Source organism: Sciurus carolinensis, chromosome 1, assembly GCF_902686445.1.
Source record: "Sciurus carolinensis chromosome 1, mSciCar1.2, whole genome shotgun sequence".
In the NCBI taxonomy this organism is placed as follows: Eukaryota; Metazoa; Chordata; class Mammalia; order Rodentia; family Sciuridae; genus Sciurus; species Sciurus carolinensis.
Window position 1 is genome coordinate 181664341 of NC_062213.1, and position 17986 is coordinate 181682326.

At 53.4% G+C, this 17986-nt stretch overlaps 2 long non-coding RNA genes across 7 annotated transcripts; both read left to right on the forward strand.

Annotated features, from left to right (window-relative positions):
• Positions 1-87: 87 nt before the first annotated feature.
• Positions 88-11898, forward strand: LOC124958696 (uncharacterized). 4 transcript variants are annotated; one of them, XR_007103935.1, is made up of 5 exons: positions 88-265; positions 518-673; positions 1717-1757; positions 10943-11159; positions 11639-11898. It is a non-coding gene; the product is annotated as an uncharacterized LOC124958696 (long non-coding RNA). The 4 variants fall into 4 exon arrangements; XR_007103936.1 differs by having other exon boundaries at positions 518-662; XR_007103937.1 differs by lacking the exon at positions 1717-1757 and having other exon boundaries at positions 518-662.
• A 2079-nt stretch (positions 11899-13977) lies between these two features.
• Positions 13978-17308, forward strand: LOC124990129 (uncharacterized). 3 transcript variants are annotated; one of them, XR_007109709.1, is made up of 4 exons: positions 13978-14582; positions 15816-15956; positions 16432-16581; positions 16884-17308. It is a non-coding gene; the product is annotated as an uncharacterized LOC124990129 (long non-coding RNA). The 3 variants fall into 3 exon arrangements; XR_007109707.1 differs by lacking the exon at positions 13978-14582 and having other exon boundaries at positions 14607-15956; XR_007109708.1 differs by lacking the exon at positions 13978-14582 and having other exon boundaries at positions 14607-15932.
• The last annotated feature ends 678 nt before the right edge of the window (positions 17309-17986 follow it).

Consider the following 17986-nt stretch of genomic DNA (forward strand, 5'->3'; position numbering starts at 1 on the left):
CCCTTCCTGCTCCGCCCCCCGCGCCGCCCCGCCCCGGGCTCGGCCCGCCCCGCCCCCCGGCCCGCGCGCCGCCCCGCGCCGCCCCGCCCCGCCTGGAGCCGGGTCGGCGGCCGCAGCCCCCAGTGCCTGCGGGGCCCCGCGGCGGCGAGACCTGCAGGAGAGTGTCGCGCACCGACCGCCTGCATCCCCGCTGCGCCTGGTAACCAGGTACGCGCACCTGTCAGGTTCGGACCCGCCGAGGTGCGCACCAGTAATACAAGAACAGGTACGGCGTCCGTCGTTCCCACTGGAGCGCTCGAAAGTGCACCCAGTGGGATAAAGGTAGCGGGTGCACGCGGAGTGAGTCCGGCTCGCGGAGGAGGGACCGGAGTTTTAAAGAGAGGTGCACCCAGACAGGCACTTTTCAGACGGAGCCAGGACCCCCAGCAGATAGGTCGTGGGTGAAGCGGTTACCCAGAGCGGGGTCACTCCCAGGATCGGGTACGCTGTTTCCGAAGTAAGCCCCTTCTCGAAATAGGCGGTGCAGCCAGCTGATACACAATGACTGAGAGAAAAACCAGGGAAAGAAGGGACATTGACACCCATCCTCGTCTGTGCACGGAATGATCCTGTTATCCACGGCCCCACTGGAGGAAGCACCGGTCCCATCCCTGAGGACGCTTGTAGGTCCTGGGTCAGTTGGTCATGATGCTTCACGGGAGCCCAGCCCTTTACCCTGTCTACCCAGGGGCTTCTATAGGGAAGACAGAGATTGTTGTGCCCACTTGTCTTGGAGAAATTCACAAAAGGCTAAACTGCCCCAGCTAGAGAGACTTGCAACCTGGACCAGGAACTCCTGCTCCGGTGTTATCCGATGCCACCCCAGAAGCCTCCAGTGACCCAGGGCAGAGGGGAGCCTGAGTTCATTCTGTATGTGCCTGAGGTGGGGGTACAGAATCCACAAGCTAGAGGACAAAGTCTCCATAGTGCCACCCATTCATCTTGCAGATGGGGACACTGATACCTGGGGAACCAAAGAGCTCAAAACTAAGTGCTTCTTGCTCTCTGCTGGTACTTTAATCACATCATCTCAGCCTTCACAAAGGCTTGTGTATTGTAAAATACACATGTACAACTGTACCTGTACAGTTTAAGGAATAATAGCATTAACTTAAAAAAAACCTATGTATCTATCATCTAACTTAAAAATACTGGTACTTGAGGGCTGGGGTTGTGGTTCACTGGTACCGTAGGTCTTTCCCCGGCTTTCCTTTTAGACTTACCACCTCCATATGAATCCTTAAATACCGAATTGTTTTGTTTTTCTTTATGTAAATAGACTCACTCTATAATTATGTGACTTCCTTTTTCACACTGCATGTTTTAAAAAATCCATGTCTATTACCTACGTATAATTTATTTATTTTACTACTGACCATTATTCCATTTTCTGAATGTACTCCTGGTTTATCCATTTTAAAAAATCATCAGTTCCCCCCCCCCCCCCCCATTACAAAGAGTGTGCTTTGGCCGGAGTGGTGGCACACGTCTGTAATCCTAATGACTCATTAGGCTGAAGTCGGAGGATTGATTGTGAGTTCCAGGACAGCCTGGGCAACATAGGCAGACCCTGTCTCAAAATAAAATAATAAGGGTTGGGAGTGGGTTCAGTGGTTGAGGGCTCGCCCAGCAACCCCCCACACGATCCTTTTGATGTTCTTATATATGTCTTCCCAGTTGCAGAGCTGAAGAAATAATGACTCACAGGATTGGGAAAGGTAAGGGGCTTGCCCGGGGCCTGGGAGCTAGCCGGTGGAGCTGGAATTCATACCCCACACCCCTGCCCTGGACAGCTGCTCGCTCGTGGGGCCACGGGGGTTGGGCAAGGGGAGGCATGTGCATGGCGGGTCAGGTCTGAGGCTGCCCCTCTCGGCTTGCCTGACTCCACCTCCTTATGTACTGTTTTGGTGCCTGGTTGTCTTTGAAGATCCCAAGTGACTCCCTCTCTGTGTCTCTCCAGCACAGCAACCCACGGGGCTGGCGGGCTGTGGAGAGATGGGGCCCAGGGCCAGCTTGATGCTGGAGCACACAGTCGCTGAAGCCAGGCATAGCGTCCCTGTGCCCCTGTCTGTCACCGCCCCTCTTGCAGATGAGGAGAGCTCTGAGATGGCAGGCACTTATTCATGGCCTTGACTGTCTTTAAGATGGGAAAGATATTAAGTGATGTGTCCAGGTTAATATGATAATGACACTGATAATTTGCCACAGGGATCACACCTCATGTTTGGAGAGGCTGTGGAGTGGGCACCGTGCCAGCCCCAGCAGACTCTCTCTCAGGGGGATTGTCCCCCCTCCCCCCCCGCCGCCACTCCCCATGGCTGCCTGGCCAGTTCCATTCACCTCCCCTGTGAGGCCTGCTGGGACTCCTGAGAGGCTGAGCTGTTTCCTCCTCTGAGCTCCTGGCGCACCTTACGTGCTGGACTGCTGTGGCCAACCCCCGGCCTCCTCCTGGCCGGGACTGGGCTGGGATTCCGCCCGCGCTCCAGGCCCCATGCTGTCCAGCACTTGCCAGTGGGAGCCGGCAGGACTGGGCATGAGTCACTCGGCTCCCTGCCCTCTGCAGTCTCGCTCTCTTCCGGCTCATGACGGGCGCTCCTTCCTGAGAAGCTGACTCTTCTGCAGAACCCAGGGCTGTTCTGGGGAACCCCTGCTCCACTTAGAACTGGAGTTTGCAAACCTTGGCCCCCTCCCCAGGAGCCCAGTGGATCTAAGGGTCCTGCCCTGCCTCTCACACCCACTGCTTGGAGAAGTGACCTGCCTGTTCCTTCCTGGAGCCTGCCTGCCCTCTGGCCACCTGCCTGTGCCCAGCCAGCCTGGGCAAAGTCTACAGAACTCCTCAGCTTGTCACCCGTGGGGTGGGTGAGTGAGGCTGGACATGGAAAGGTCCCAGGAGTGACCTTGGGCCACTCAGCCTGGGAAGGACACAGGCAGTGGGTGGGACGCCTCCAAACTTAGCAGAGTGGCCACAGAGATGATGCTTAAATTCAAAAAGCATCCTGGAAGTAGAGAAGGGCTCAGGCCCCTCCTGTCTTTCGAGGCTCTTGTTACATTTTAAAACTACTTGTAAGCTGGGCACAGTGGCGAATGACTGTCATCCCGGCAGCAGCTCAGGAGGCTGAAGCAGGAGGATCCCAAGTTCAAGGCCAACCTCAGCAATTTAGTGAGATCCTAAGCAACTTAGTGAGACCCTGTCTCAAAATAAAAAATAGGGAGCCGGGGATATATAGCTCAGTTGGTAGAGTACTTGCCTCGTAAGCACAAGGCCCTGAGTTCAATCCCCAGCACTGCAAAAAAAAAAAAAAAAAAAAGAAAAAAGAAAAAGGACTGGGATGTGGCTCAGTGGTTAAGTACCCCTGGGTTCGATCCCTGGGACCAAAAGCAAGCAAGCAAACAAACTTGATGTATTTCCTTTGACAACTGTCCGACTCTACAGCTGGAACAGGGGAAAGATCTTCCAGATCTTGTGGTGCCCAAGAGTTAAAAAAGTGCTCCGAGGGCAAAATAATTGAGACCACGGAGCGGGAGGCGCTCCCAGGAGCCAAGCTGCAGCAGCGAGCCTTGGGATGAACAGGAGAATATTGAGTTATAGGATTACCGTCCCTGAATCCAGACGGATAAAATAAAGTCCTCAATGAATCCCCAACTGAGGAAGAGGGTCACATCTTCCCTTCGGAAGGATTCCCAGTGCACAGTGGGAGCTCGTGGGCTCCGGACTCCTAGACTCCCTGGTACCCAAGGGCATGGAAAGAAGCTGGTCACTGGGCAGCGGGCTCCTGATGGACAGACAGCACCCTAGGAGGGCCTCCCAGGAACATGACCAGCCCTAGTCAGGTGGCCGCCATGCAGCATGCCTTGTCCCTGTCATATGATGTGACCCAAAGGAGAACTTCATTGCTGTGGTATCAGAGAAAAGCATCTGATGAATCCAAGTTAAAGAACAGTCTATACCTGGGGAGTGAGATTGGTCAAATCCTGTGGGTGGACGAATATGTGACGACAGATCCCACATTACGTAAGATTATAACGCACCAGTGAAACATTAGGAAAAGAACAATCAAAGAAGCCCTGAGCAGGCCTCCTCAGAACTGCCAAGGTCGTGAACGGCACAGGGACAGGAGTGGCCGCGGACCAGAGGGCTCTAAGACAGGCCGAGCGGGTGCCCTACGGGGCCCAGGCTGGCTCCTGGGACAGAGGGGTAGATGCCAAGCCTGCTGGAATCCCAGGAAGACCTGAGCCCAGTTGGTGGAGATGTGCTGAGAAGGGATTTAGAGTTTGGACGGATGTGCCCAGTGTGAAGGTCGAGGACATCGGGGGCTCCGAGTCTGGGTGGGGGTCTGCGGAACTTGCTGTGCCGTCTATCTCTGTAGCTTTTGTCTAACCCTAAAGTTCATTCCCAAATCCAGAAGTTTGCTTGGGAAGGACGCCCCTGACGTCCTGGGACACTCTCTGTTCTGCTGGTGCGGCCGGGACCAAGGGGATCCCGTTTGGGGAAAACATCCGGGGTCTAAACCTGAGATCTCTTGGTCCCCTGGGCTCTGGTGGGATGACCCTCCCGCCTCCCCTCTTCTCACTGCCCCCCTAGTGCACGGACCCCCATTCCTTCCCTGACACCCTTTCCAGCGAGAGCTGGAAAGCCCCGCGGAGACTGATTAACCTGAAACTGCTTTATGGCTGGGGAGACTGGGAGGAGAGAGGGAGGTAAGGGCCATACCCTGGCCACGTGCCAGGGTACCGTCGGCCCAGCTGAGGAGGGAGCCAGGCTCTGTCCATGCCAGGCATCCCTGGGGACCTGGGGACCTGGGGACTTGAGGGGGACAGTGCTCCATGGGAAGGAAGGGCGGGTTTGGAGGGGAAGCTGCTCCGGGGCTTGGCGGCGGGTTCCCTTCCCAGGTGAATCCCACCTGGTGTGGAAGCCCGGGAGGGGCCGGGCCTACCCGCCACCCCTACCAAAGCCGCTGCGCCCAGGGGCCAGAGAGGCGTGGGGGGACCCGTCCTGGGGTTGGACGCTCCTCGTCTGCACTGGGGGCCACAACCCTGGGGATACACGAGAAGTGCCCGAGAGCCCCCAGCCCTCCCCGGCCTGGGGCGGACGTGTCTGCCTCAGGGCTTCCGCGCTCAGTGCGGCACCAGCCCGGCCCCTCCCGCGGTGGTGCCCCGAGGACCCGCACCTCCTGGACCCAGGACCGGACCTGGCACAGAGGTCGGAAAGTCCTTGGGCCGGCACCCGGGTGGGCCCCGCCACCCAGGTGAGCCCCGCCCATGCGGGTGTTCTGTGCCCTCCTCTGCTGCACCTCTGCCCAGGTCTGGTCACAAAGGGCAGTCACAGGCCCGGCGACTCCAGGGAGCCAGCCGTGAAGATTCCCCAGGGAGTGAGGGACTGAAGCCGGATGTGGATGAACCTGTAGTGAAGCCAGATCTCTGCAGGGTCGGGAGCTTGCTGTCCGCTGGGCTGACGTCAGCTCATGTGGTCAGAGTGGTCACTTACAGATAGGCAGGTCATAGCAAGTGCCCCACAAGATCCTGGGGGGCACTAATGTGCAGTTCACAGACCAGTTGAAAACCCTGTGGCGCATGCCTGTAATCCCAGAGACTTGGGAGGCTGAGGCAGGAGGATCTGAAGTTTGAGGCCAGCCTCAGCAATTTAGTGAGGGCCTAAGCAACTTAGCAAGACTCTTTCTCAAAATAAAAATAAAAAGGGCTGGGGATGTGGCTCAGTGGTAAAGCACCCCTGGGTTCAATCCCAAGGACCAAAGGGAAAAAAAAAAAGACAGAGATCTCAGTGGCTAATCAACATGCCACAGAGACTAACAGTATTGGGAATTTCCTCACCTTGTTATTTGGTCAGAAATAACCCCATTCCAGGGGTGGGGCTTAGCTGGCTTAAACAAATCAGAAAATCTCATCTCTAGGTTTTCTGGATCCTCTAGAAATTGATCCAGAAAAAACAACATGGCTCTGTGTAGGCCAATCAGAGCTAATGAGTCTCAATTCTGGATCGTCAAGCTAACTGGGAGGCAGACTGTTTCTTAGTAATTACAAATGACAAAAGCAAGTAGTGCCAGGAGTTTCTAGTAGTTACCTTGGACACATCATAGAAGGTGGAGCCAAGAGACAGAAAGAGCATAGATCCTCCGTAACCACTGCTGGATCAAGCTTTGCCTGAAGCTATCCTCAGTGCTAGGCTTTTAGGTTATGTAAGCCCCATAAATATAGTCACTCACAACCAAAAATATCCTTTATAAATGGTAACAATAATTACTTAATAATTATTAAGCATATAGTAATTACATAAATACAGCTTAGAAGATAAAAATCTTATAAACTATGAAGTCTGTATTTGGAGATAATTAAACAGACTCAGTGGTGAAAAGTCCAGCAAACTGCTGGCAAAGTTCAAGCTTAGCTATTTGGCACGTGGTTAAATGAAGGCCCAGAGAAATCATGAGACTGGTTCAAGATTTTTTAGTAAGGTTTCCTGACTCTCAACCCACTGAGTCTTGATATTGAATGATAATGGGAATACTCGAATTCTGTGCTTTCCTGGTGAAATCATCACTCCTTGTTTTTCTCTTCCCTTTGAGAATGGCAATAATTCTCTTCATTACAAATGGGGAGGCAGAAGCCCAGAGAGGCTAAGAGATTCACTAAAGGTCACACAGCAAAGCACCGAGAGTGGTACTGGGTGCCAAATGTCCTGAATTTGGGTTCAACCTCCTCCACCCCAGCCCTAGCTACCTCTGCCTCCACTAGGATAGGAGTCAAGATTAGGGTCTTGGTGGGGTCCTTTTCTGGCCTTCCTTCTTGTGTCAGTTGCTGAGTAACGTTATGCAGCCTGATGAGATTGTGGGCAAGAGTGGATGAGTCCTTTCCCCACCTTAGGAAAATCGTGGTTATAAGGCCCAGAGAAAACGTAGAGGCTCCAAAAGGGAGGCCACCTTAGAAAGATGAGAGGTTGTATGCATGAGATTCTGTCTCACATCCCTACACCCCAACTGCAGCACCTGCCCTCTCTTGTACCCCACTCTCTTGTACCCCACTCTCTTGTACCCCACTCTCTTGTACCCCACTCTCCAGCACATTCAGCAGCCACAGGGGTGATGTTCATGGCTGCACTGGTGATGCACTGCATAATTTGGATTAAGATCTGCACGGTGCCCTCTGAAGTTGTGCAGTTTACAACTTGCACAACCCTACATGGCAGGCCTCAGTGGCGTTTCTCAATGCGTTTGGGTGATCAAATAATTTTCACAGCAATTGATGACCTTGCAAATCATTTTTTAAAAACCGTTTTATTACTTTTATAAGGTGCAGAAGATATATTGATCAAATTTATCTTATTTTAGATCAGTCCAATCCCAGAAATTGTGTTAAAAAGTCTACAGATAGCCAGGCACGTGGGCATCCTCCTAAAATCCCTGCTACTCAGCAGTTTGAGGCTGGAAGGCGGCATGTTCCCATTCAGCCCGGCAACTTAGCAAGACCCTGACAGAATAAAAAATAAAAAAGCCTGGGAGTGTAGCTTAGTGGTAATGTGCCCCTGGGTTCAATCCTGAGGACCCCCCCCCAAAAAAAAAATTGCATGTAGCCAGGTGTGGTGGCGTGCACCTGTAATCCCAGCTACAGGGAGGCTGAGGCAGGAGGATGGCAAGTTCAAGGCCAGCCTGGGCAATTCAGTGAGACTGGGTCACAACATAAATAAGTAAATAAATAGGACTGGGCGTGTGGCTCGGAGGTCGCAGTGAGCCCCTCTGGGTTCAGTCCCCGGGATGGGAGGGGGGAGTTTACACACAACAAGATGGGTGGTTTTTAAAGGCAACTTTTGATTGTTTTCTATGTAATAAGCAGAGCCTGCTGTTCCATAGAAGGTAAATTAATTTTATGAGGAAAAGCAAGACTTAGAGGCAAATGGATGGGGAGTGATTTGTCAGGCTGGACTTCAGAAGGGATCCCACACCGAGGTCCTCACTGCAGGTTGGGACCCTCCCTGCGGCAAGATGTTCACGAGTGGCCTTCGTTGCTTGTGCCTCGCGGGGCTTTGGAAGGCTTGCATCCTGGGCTTCGTTTCTGTGACCGATTTGGTTATTTTCAAACACCAAATGTTGTGCTTTGTTTTCTAAACGAAGAGATAAGAGAGAAGATACCGCTTCCTGCAGTGACCCGCCGCCGCTCCCACGAGCTGCTATTTTCAAAAGATGAAAAGCCAAAATGGCTGCACTTTCTCCTTTCCTCTCCACTTTTGAAGTCGTAGAGACAGCGTGATGTTCTCCATAAGATCAAGAAAAAAACCAAAACAGAACAGCACCAAATAGGCGCTACGTGAACGATGGAGGGGCGGAAAACTGCGGGCGTGTGTGTGCGGTGGACCCGAGATCGCGGCCTGGTCCCGAAAGGGCTGCTCTCCGGGGACCTTTGGAGTTTGCAGTTTCTCTGTGTCTTTCCCAGGGAATCTCTGCATCTGTGAGCTCGTATTTGCACATGCACATCCATCTCTGTTTGCCTTTATTTTTACTGTATTTATTATTATTATTATTATTATTGGTACTGGGGAGTGAACCCAGGGGCTCTTAACCACTGAGCCGCATCCCAGCCCTTTTTTGTATTTTTTATTTAGAGACAGGGTCTCTCTGAGTTGCTTAGGGTCTCCCTAAGTTGCTGAGACTGGCTTTGAACTCATGATCCTCCTGCCTCAGCCTCCCGAGCTGCCGGGATTACAGGCGTGCGCCACCGCCACCGTGCGCCGCTGTTTGTTTTTATTATATTCTGTGGTGCTGGGGACAAAATCCAGGGCCTCACACGTGCTAGGCCAGCGCTCCACCACTGAGCTGCACCCCAGCCCTGTTCCTCCTTATTTTTATGCAGACGAGGTCCCCTCTACAGCCTTCTGAACTTTGCTTCTCTCATTTGACAAGGGTTTGAGGTCATTCTAATCAGTTCACATGGCGCTGTCTCAGTTCTGTTGTCAGTTGAAGAAAACCTGCTATCGAGTCCTGACGCCTTCAGGCAGAGTGTGACTAAGGGAGGTCTAGGTGGCTTCTGGTTTTTAGCCACTACAAACAGAACTGCAGCGTATTCCCCCTCGCTCAGCCCTGGGCAGCTGTACCAGAGCATCGTGGGTGTGTGGGCCGGCTTTCCATCCCTGGGACAAAATGCCCGGGGTAAATCAGCTCATCAGGAGGAAAGGTGTATTTCGACTGGTTTCAATCCATGGTCACTCGGCCCCATGGTCACTGGGCCCGTGGCAAGGTGGGAGTGTGCAGAAGAGGCTCCTTACTTCATGGCAGTCAGGCAGCAGAGAGAGGGAGAGGGCGGGAGAGAGGAAGGAAGGGGCCAGCCCACTAGGCCTTCGAGGGCTCGCCTGGGACCTCACTTCCTTCGGCGAGGCTCCACCACCTCCCCATAGAGCCTCAGGCTGAAGCCCAGGCCTTTAACACAGGGGAGACATTTCACAGTTCACTCTGGCGGTAGGATCAATTCCTCTTGCTCAGCAGAGGTGCTGCCTGGTGGCTCTGGGGCTGGACCCCCGAGATGAGGTGTCCAGCAGAGCTGGTTCCTTGGAGGGCTGTGAGGGCGGCTGGACCCGGGCCTCTCCCTGGTTCCCGGAGGTTTGGGTTCCCCGGCTTGTGGCTGTGCTGTTCCCGTGGCACGTTCAGTGTGTCTCTGTCCACATGTCCTCCCCTTTAGGTGAGAAGACACCAGTCAGGTGAATCGGGGGCCCACCCCACCCCAGCAGCCGCCCCTCATTTAAGGCCTGCCATCTGCCGAGGTCCGGCTTCCAAATTAGGTCACGGTCTGAGGTACTGAGGATGATCAGCAGTTCTTTCTTTTCTTTTTTCTTTTTTGGAACCGGGGACTGATGTAGCTCTACCTCCGAGCTAAAGTCTCAGCCCTTTTTAATTTTTTTATTTTGAGACAGGGTCTCATTCAGTTGCTGAGGCTGACCTCGAACCGGCAATCCTCCTGCCTCAGCCTCCCAAACAGCTGGGATGACGGGCGTGTGCCCCTACGCCCAGCTCGGGGGTTAGGATTTCAACATTTGAATTTGGTGGTGTGGATGATACACTTCCACCCACAACGTAAAGTCCCTGAGCGTTTGCTTGTCTTATTTATTTATTTTTTGCAGCTCTGGGGATGGAACCCAGGGCCTCGCGCACCAGGCCAGCGTTCCGTCGCTGAGCCTCACTCCTGGCCTGAAATACTGTGAAATTACTCTCCATAGAAATTGTGCCGTTTCCTTCCCACAAGCAATGATGGAAATAGTCTCTGTGGCGTGAACGCGGCCCAGCTGCCCCAGGGACCCATCTTTGCCAGTCGGGAGGGAGAGGAAGATCCTCCTGGCCACCCCCGCTGAGTGAGGGCAGGGGCTCCTTGTCATACCCGAAGGCGGGTTTGCCTCGCTTGGTGCCCAGTTCTCCATCCTTTGCCTATTTCTCTGTGGGATGATTGGCCTTTGATCTTCCTTGGTTTGGAGGAGCTCTTTAAAGATAAGGGAAACCAGCTCTTTGGGATCTTTTTCAAATATTTCCTTTTCCTGCCAGGTGACTGTTATTTGACTTTGCATATTAATTTCTTCTTCTTTTGTTTTTAAACTTGGGAAAATGTTCAGTTTTATGTAGACAAATAGATCATTTTCTTTTATGAAGTTGGGGTTTTCTGTGACTTTTTAAGAAGTCCTTTACATGTCATGATGGTGACATAAATTTTCCCCACATTTTTCTAACACATTTTTTTTTTTTTAATTTTAGGTGCTGGGGGGCTACCAGGGATGGAACTCAGGGACACTCACCACTGAGGCACCTCCCCAGCCCTATTTTGTATTTTATTTAGAGACAGGGTCTCACTGAGTTGCTTAGGACCTCACTTTTGCTGAGCCTGGCTTTGAACTCGTGATCCTCCTGCCTCTCAGCCTCCTGAGCCGCTGCAATTGCAGGCGTGGGCCACCGCTCCTGGTCACATTCCTGGTTTTTATGTGCCGTGTTTTTGCTCCACTGGAATGCACTTTGGCTCAAGATGTAAGGAAGAGACCTAATTCAACATCCTGGTGGATGGAAGCTTCATGGTTCCTAGCAACATTTATCAGCCAATGGACTAGAATCGTCATCAGCTTACCAGCAGTGCAATAGGTAGGGGGGATTTACAGAAATATTTTTGTTTAAAAAACAAATGTAAAAAATGTAAAGATTTTGCATGAAAAAGGTTTTGTATGAATGTTCAATATAATTCTATGTTACTGCCCCAGACTAATGTGATCTCAGGTCTCATCTATAGATGTATAGGGTTGAGGATGAAGGACGTGATAGCTGGAGCATTGTGTTCACTTCTGGTTGAACATGACCTATGTTTGAAGAGGCAGGGAGAAAAGAGTCCAGTTTTGGGTGGGTGAAGAACTGTGTGGAGGAACTGGGGACACTGAACTTGAAGAGAAGACAATGCAGAGGGGCTGCGGTAGACTGCTGCCACTGTCACTCATGGAGACAAGGATCTGAGAACCAGTTCTGGTTGTCAGAACTGTCTGGAAATGAAAAGATTGCTCTCAGAGGTAGTGAACTCCCCATCACCAATGGTATGCAAATAGATTTGACTTTTTTTTTTTTATTTTCAGGGCCGAGGACCGAACTCAGGGCCTTGCGTGTACAAGGCAAGCGCTCTGCCACTGAGCTAAATCCCCAACCCTGCAAATAGATTTGAAACAGGATTTCTGCTTCCAGTTCTCAGAAGGTTCTAGCAAAAATACTAAACCACCATTTGACCCAGTTATCCCACTCCTTGGTTTATACCTAAAGGACTAAAAATCAGCATACTACGGTGATACAGCCACATCAATGTTTATAGCAGCTCAATTCACAATAGCTAAACTATGGAACCAACCTAGGTGCCCTTCAACAGATGAATGGATAAAGAAAATGTTTTATATATATATATATATATATATATATACACACACACACACACACACACACACACATATACACACACAATGGAATATTACTCAGCTTTAAAGAATGGAATTCTGGCATTTGCTAGTAACTGGATGGAGTTAGAGAATATCATGCTCAGTGAAATAAGCCAAACTTAAAAAACCAAAGGCTGAATGTTTTTTCTGATATGCCGAAGCTAATTCACAATACGCGGGTGGTGAGGCAGGAGTGAGGGTGGGGAGGATAGGGAAGAGTAGAGTTACCTTATATTAGGTAGAGGGCAGGGAAGAGGTATGGGGGTAGGAAGGCTAGTAGAATGAAACAGACATTATTGCTCATGTCCATGTATGTCTGCATGACTGATGTGATCCTACAGTATGTACAATCAGAAAAATCAGAGATTACACTCCATTTATGTATGATCTATTAAAATGTATAAATGCATTCTGTTGTCATGTACAACTAATTAGAACAAAATAAAATAAATTTAAAAAATACTAGACCCTATTGCCAAAATCCTTGTTGGCTATATATACATGTATGATAGTCAACAAATGTATCATCTGCATTTCCCTTATTTTAAGACATACTTTATTATTATTATTATTATCACAATTAATAATAATATGAATACACTTGGCAGTGTTGGGATCACACCTAGGGCCTCATGCGTGCAGGTGAGCACACCACCCTTGAGTTACACCCCCAGCCCCAAAGTATATGTCAAAAAAATGAGGATCACAACTGGGGCTGTTTTACAATCAACGTGTTTGCCGAATACATCCTTCTTTCCAGAAAAGTTTGTATTTGCATCAGGAAAACGAAGTGTATTATCCAGGAAGCTCTCTGCTAATCCGTGTTTCATCATAGACTTGTGTCATTGGAATGAATATCTTGAATTTAAAAAGAAAGAAAGAAAGAAAGAAAAAGCTGCATTCTCTTCTTGGTGAAGCCCCGCTCAATCTATTGAATGCGACACCCGGGACATTCCACCTTGTCGCGTCTGTCCCAGCATCTGAATGGAGTGGAGACAGGTTATTAAACCACTCTTAACAAATACAGAGCAGCAGGTTCTTGGCGGGGGGACAGATTCCACTTAGCAAGAGAGGTTATTCCTTCCAAGGATGAGAATCCACTTCACGAAGAGAATTTGGAGGGGCCTTTTGTTCTGCTGGGACAACATCTGGATTTGAATGCGCCCAGGCTGAAAGGAGATTTCTCATAATGGACCAAGCTCTGAAGCACTCAGCGCACAAGGACCCGCGAGCTTTCAAAGGGAGGCGCTCGGCGCAGTTGGCCGTGGCTCTGGAGTCCCACGGGCACGGGCCCTGGAGTGGGGCGGAGGGCTCCTGGCTCTGGCGTGGCGCTGTCGCACTGAAGGACTCCCACCATCCTGTCGCCCGCCCCCTCCGGGAAACTGGGACCTGAAGTCATCAGGAAACGTTCGCGGTTTCAGGAGGCTCTGCTTTGTGAAGAGCTGCCGAGGAGCGCTCGGGCTGGAGGCGCGGAAGGAGCCAGGCCAAGGCCGCGGGCCCAGCCGCCCAGCTGCGCTCCCGCAGACTCGCCGCGCGCGGCCACCTGCGCGCCGTGGGGGCGGACTCCGCGCCCTGGGGGCCAATCCCTGCTCTGCCAGTCATCTCTGCCGCGACCTTGGGGAAGTTGTGTAACCCCGGGGCCCCGAGACTCCCTTTCCTGGAGCCCGGAGCTGGAGCGAAGCCCCTGGGGCCTTGACATCAGAGGTGACGCGAGTCTTCGCGAGCCTTCGCGGGCGATGACTCGGCAGAGGCTGGCCACTCCCTTTCCCGCGTCCGGCTGCTCGGGGTGGGTCCCCTCCCACCAGGTAGCCTGGCCCCTCCAACAGCTCTCCCGATGTCCTCCACCCCAGAGTCCCCAGGACCTGCCGGACCCTCACTAGGCCTTGGGACCCTCGCTGTCCCTTGTGTGACACAGCCCTTGTCCTGAGATACTGCGTCCTCGGACTGGCTTGTGGCGCTCCCTCCTGGTGACTGCAGGGAGGCAAGTACCCTGAACAAAAGGAAGTCCCTCCTGGGGTCTAACCTCCATCTCCTGGGGGCCTTCCTTTGGAGCGATGGGCAGCAGAAAGCAGCTTGTTCTCTGTTCGTCTTACAGCATAGACTTGTATGGAGTCCGGGCAGGTATTTTGTTTTTGCTGAACTGGGCCATCTTGAGGCCCAGATGGAGGGCACCGCAGGAATGTGCCCCAGGCAGGATTTCTACATGAACGACCTGTGGGAGTAGGCCTGGGGACTGTGAGGGTGGGGCGCAGGTGAGGGGCTCTCACCTGGAAGTGGGAATGGTCGCGGGTTAGGGCTTCGTGGAGGAAGACTTGAGGGCGGGGAGCCTGGCTGAAGGACAGTCTTTGTGGCCCCGCCCCCACCCTGTAGTGGGCTTCAGCCCCTGCCCTGCCCCGTGACCGCATCTTCCCTCCACCCACATTGGTGAAGGGCCTTTTTCATAAGAAAAGAGAAAGCAAGAGGGTTTCGAGTGAAACATGAGGCAGAACTTCCCAATTAAGAGGAACAGCTGACATCTGGCCTCAGAAAGGGGAGCAGAGAAGGGACCTTCCCACTTGGAGAGTCCCGGGAGAAGAGGGGCATGGGAGGACAGGTGAGTGGCCTCTTGTAACTGACTACAGGCGCCAGTAGCTAGCGGGCAGTCCTTGGGGGCCGGGGACTGGAAGGCTTCTGGTGAGGTTCTTGGTGACGGTGGCCCTTGGGACAGAAGGAATCTGCAGGTGAGGAAGGCGGGGGCCAAGGTCACCGTATGCCTTGCCTGGTGAACTCAGGAGCTTCCTCCCCCTCGGCCTCTCCGCTCCGGTGCTGGCCCTGTGGGGGCCTCGAGCCTCCCCTCCCTGCGGCACATCCCTGGTGCTCAGTGAGCACTGGAGGACTCGGGCAGACTGCCAGGGGCCTAGGTCTTCCTCGAAGGCTGGGCAGTGCAGGAAGAGAGCAGGGGCAGGTCCCCAAGGCTGGACTGACAGCAGGAGGGTCACATCCCCCTCCTCCCTGCGCCCCCCCAGCTGGCTCCGGCTTCCCGCGCAGCACCCCTGCCCCATGGCCCCCCTGCTGTCTCCGCCTGGGTCTGATGCCCACGCCCGCTGCCCCTCGCCCTGCCGCGCTCTGACACCTGGCCCAGCCCACCTCCCTACCTGGGTCCCCTTCTCTCCCTCCCATGCCACCTGCCTGGGGTCCTCCGTCCCCCGTGCCCACCCCCCAGGGCATTTCCTTTGCAGCACCTACTAGTTTTAGGACTAGATGGTTCAGGGAGAAATGAGAGGAGAAACCCAGCAACGGTTTTGCACAAAAATATTTTGTGGGGATTTTTGTGCTAGCAAAGTTTTGGAGAGAAAATATAAGCTAGAGTGACCTGGTGGAAGGAATGTGCAAGAGAGAGAGAGAGAGAGAGGCAAAGGACGGGGGCAGGCGGGTTTGTGCCTGGAGTCCCACCCGCTTGAATTGACATCTGTCCATAAGTCCTAGGGGTTCCTTGGTGTACACATTGGGAACTGCTGGAAAAGAATTCGGCCTGGAAGGGTTGAGTGGCATGTCACAGCACCAGCGTGTCTTCTCTGAGCTCCCGAGAAGCCTCCAGGCAGCTCCTGCAGCCAACCAGCCGGGGCGGGTGGAGCTTCAGGGTGGCCTGCCTGGAGGACAGAGCCTGGGCCCTGAGCAGACGCGGGGGTGTCTTTCCAGGCCTGTGGGAAGTGGGTCGGGTCTGCAGGACACAGGCTGTGCGGTAAGGACTTCCACAAGCAAGTGACGCTTCCTCCCCTGAGCCCCCAGCCCATGCCATTGGTGACCCTCAGTGCCTCAGCTCTGTCCCCTCCACGGTGACCTCCAGGAACAGGACCTGAGGATCTGTGGCTGGTACAGACAGGCGCCTCTGGCCTCTTGGTGCTGCTCTTCGGACTGTGCACAGCACTCTGTAGTTTACCAAGCACGTTCACACCGTCTTGCTGTGAGTTCATCTTTGCAGCCACCGGTAGGAAAATGTACCGTTACTTCATTCCCTCTGTAGAGAGGAGGCAGTTAAGGATCAGAGGTTGTGCAAATTGCCCTTGGAGGCCTGGAAACCCAGCCGCTCGGAATTCCCACAGCTCCCTTAGGCCTTTCCCTAGCGCGTCCTCTTTACGATGCTAATCGAGGCAATGAGCTGCCCAGCCCCGGGCGGGGGCGGTTAGGGCTGGGCTGGGAGTCAGTTTTCAGGCAGGCCTAAGGGACTGGCCCGGAAAACAGGTCACGGGGCATTTGGAGTAGGAGGGCCCTTTGATTCCTCCTTCCAGCGAAGTTGCCTTGAAGAATGAGAGAATGCCAAGGTGCAGTACCCCTGTCCCCACCGGCTGCAGACCTCCAGACACGGCTGCTGTAGCTCCTGCGGAGGCAAGAGCCACCCCCGGGCATTTATCTGTGCTCAGCACGCCACGAAGTTTTTTTTTTTTTCCCTATCTTCACAACAGCCTGTGGCTGATGGACTTCTGATCCCATTTTATTGACGGAGAGACTGAGGTCCAGAAGAAATTTGCTCAAGAACATACAGCTGCCTGGTGTTGGAGCTGGACTTTGAATCGCAGGAGATTGATTTCCCTTGAAAGGATTATCATAAAATTGTAATGAATCAGTTTGAGCCATAGGAATGGTGCCTTGGAATGCCAGGTCTCCTCCCAGTCTCTCTTCGGCTTGGGGGACGCCATTAGAAGGAACTTTGAATAACCAAGGGGAAGGGGGACATCTCTGGCAGGTGGGATGTACTGGGAGCCTGGAGTGGAAGCAGAGCAGCAGGATGGGATAGTCAAAGCCAAGTGTTGAGCACCAGCTGTATACCAGGCTCTGTTTTGTTTTCAAGGTATTAATCTATTTAATCCTTACAAGAGCCTGTTAGCTAAATTCTACTATTATTCCTTTTTTACAGGTGACCAAAATTTGCCCACCATGACACAACTGGCCAGTGGCTGAGCCAGGCCCAACCCCCAGGTGGCCCGGCTTCCCAGCCAGCAAGTGTCATCATGGTGGGTGGCCTTGGGGAAGGAGGCCACCTGCCCTGCGTCCCCAGGGGCCAGTGTTCAGCAGGGAGAGAGTCCATGGTGCAGCTGTCTGGGGACCCCCGCAGAGTGTCCCTGGACTCAGGGAGGGCAGAGACGGAGCCGAGGTCCCCACCGCCCTCTGCGGCAGCTCATTTCCATTCATTTTCTTTAAATGCTTCTCGCTCTGTTTTTAAATCTAATTTTTCAGCCTCTTTTTTATCTTCACTCAAGTTGCTTTAATGAAAGGAAAATGTGTCTGTTTCCCTCTGCTGGAGCTGCCCGGGGAATCTCAATACAAAACAAACAAGTTGGCTTTTAAAATTAAAATTTTATGGGTGGCATTTCCTCATTTAATGGGAGGCACAAAAGGCTGGAGTAAAACCAATTAACACGGGGTTGGGACTCGGTGTTCAGCAAAATTAAACGACAGGCGCACGGTGGGCCAGGAGCCGCCGGGCAGGCGCGGGGTGGGGGCCTTGCCCGGTGCACCCAGGTCGGGCACCGGCTCGTGCAGACATCGCCCTCAGCTCCCGGCCTGACCTGCCGCCGCCCCCAGCCCAGGTGCCCCGTGCGCCCTTCCCTTGTGGGGGTGAGAGGACAGGGCGGCTGCCTGGGAGCCCGGGGGCCCTGGACACTGGGGAGCCCCGGCCTCTGCGAAGCCAGATCTCCTTGCTGGATGGTGACTCCGGGGTACGTGCAGGCCGTCCGACAGGGCCAGGCGCAGGTGCCCCACGCATCCCCGAGGGCTGCCGTGCGGAGGAGCTTGGAGAAGAACAGGTGAAGTGGCCTTAGGAGACCTGAGGGGAAGGGCCACCAGCTCAGCTAAGCACATCCGCCAGGGCCCAGCGTCAGGAGGGAGGCGGTCAGCACGGAGGTGAGGGGCGTGTGGCTGAGAAGCCCCTTGGGAAAGGTGTGACCAGGAGCCTTGACTTCCCTTTGGGGGCTCTGGAGACTCATGGAAGGTTCCAGAGAGGCAGAAGGGCTCACAGGA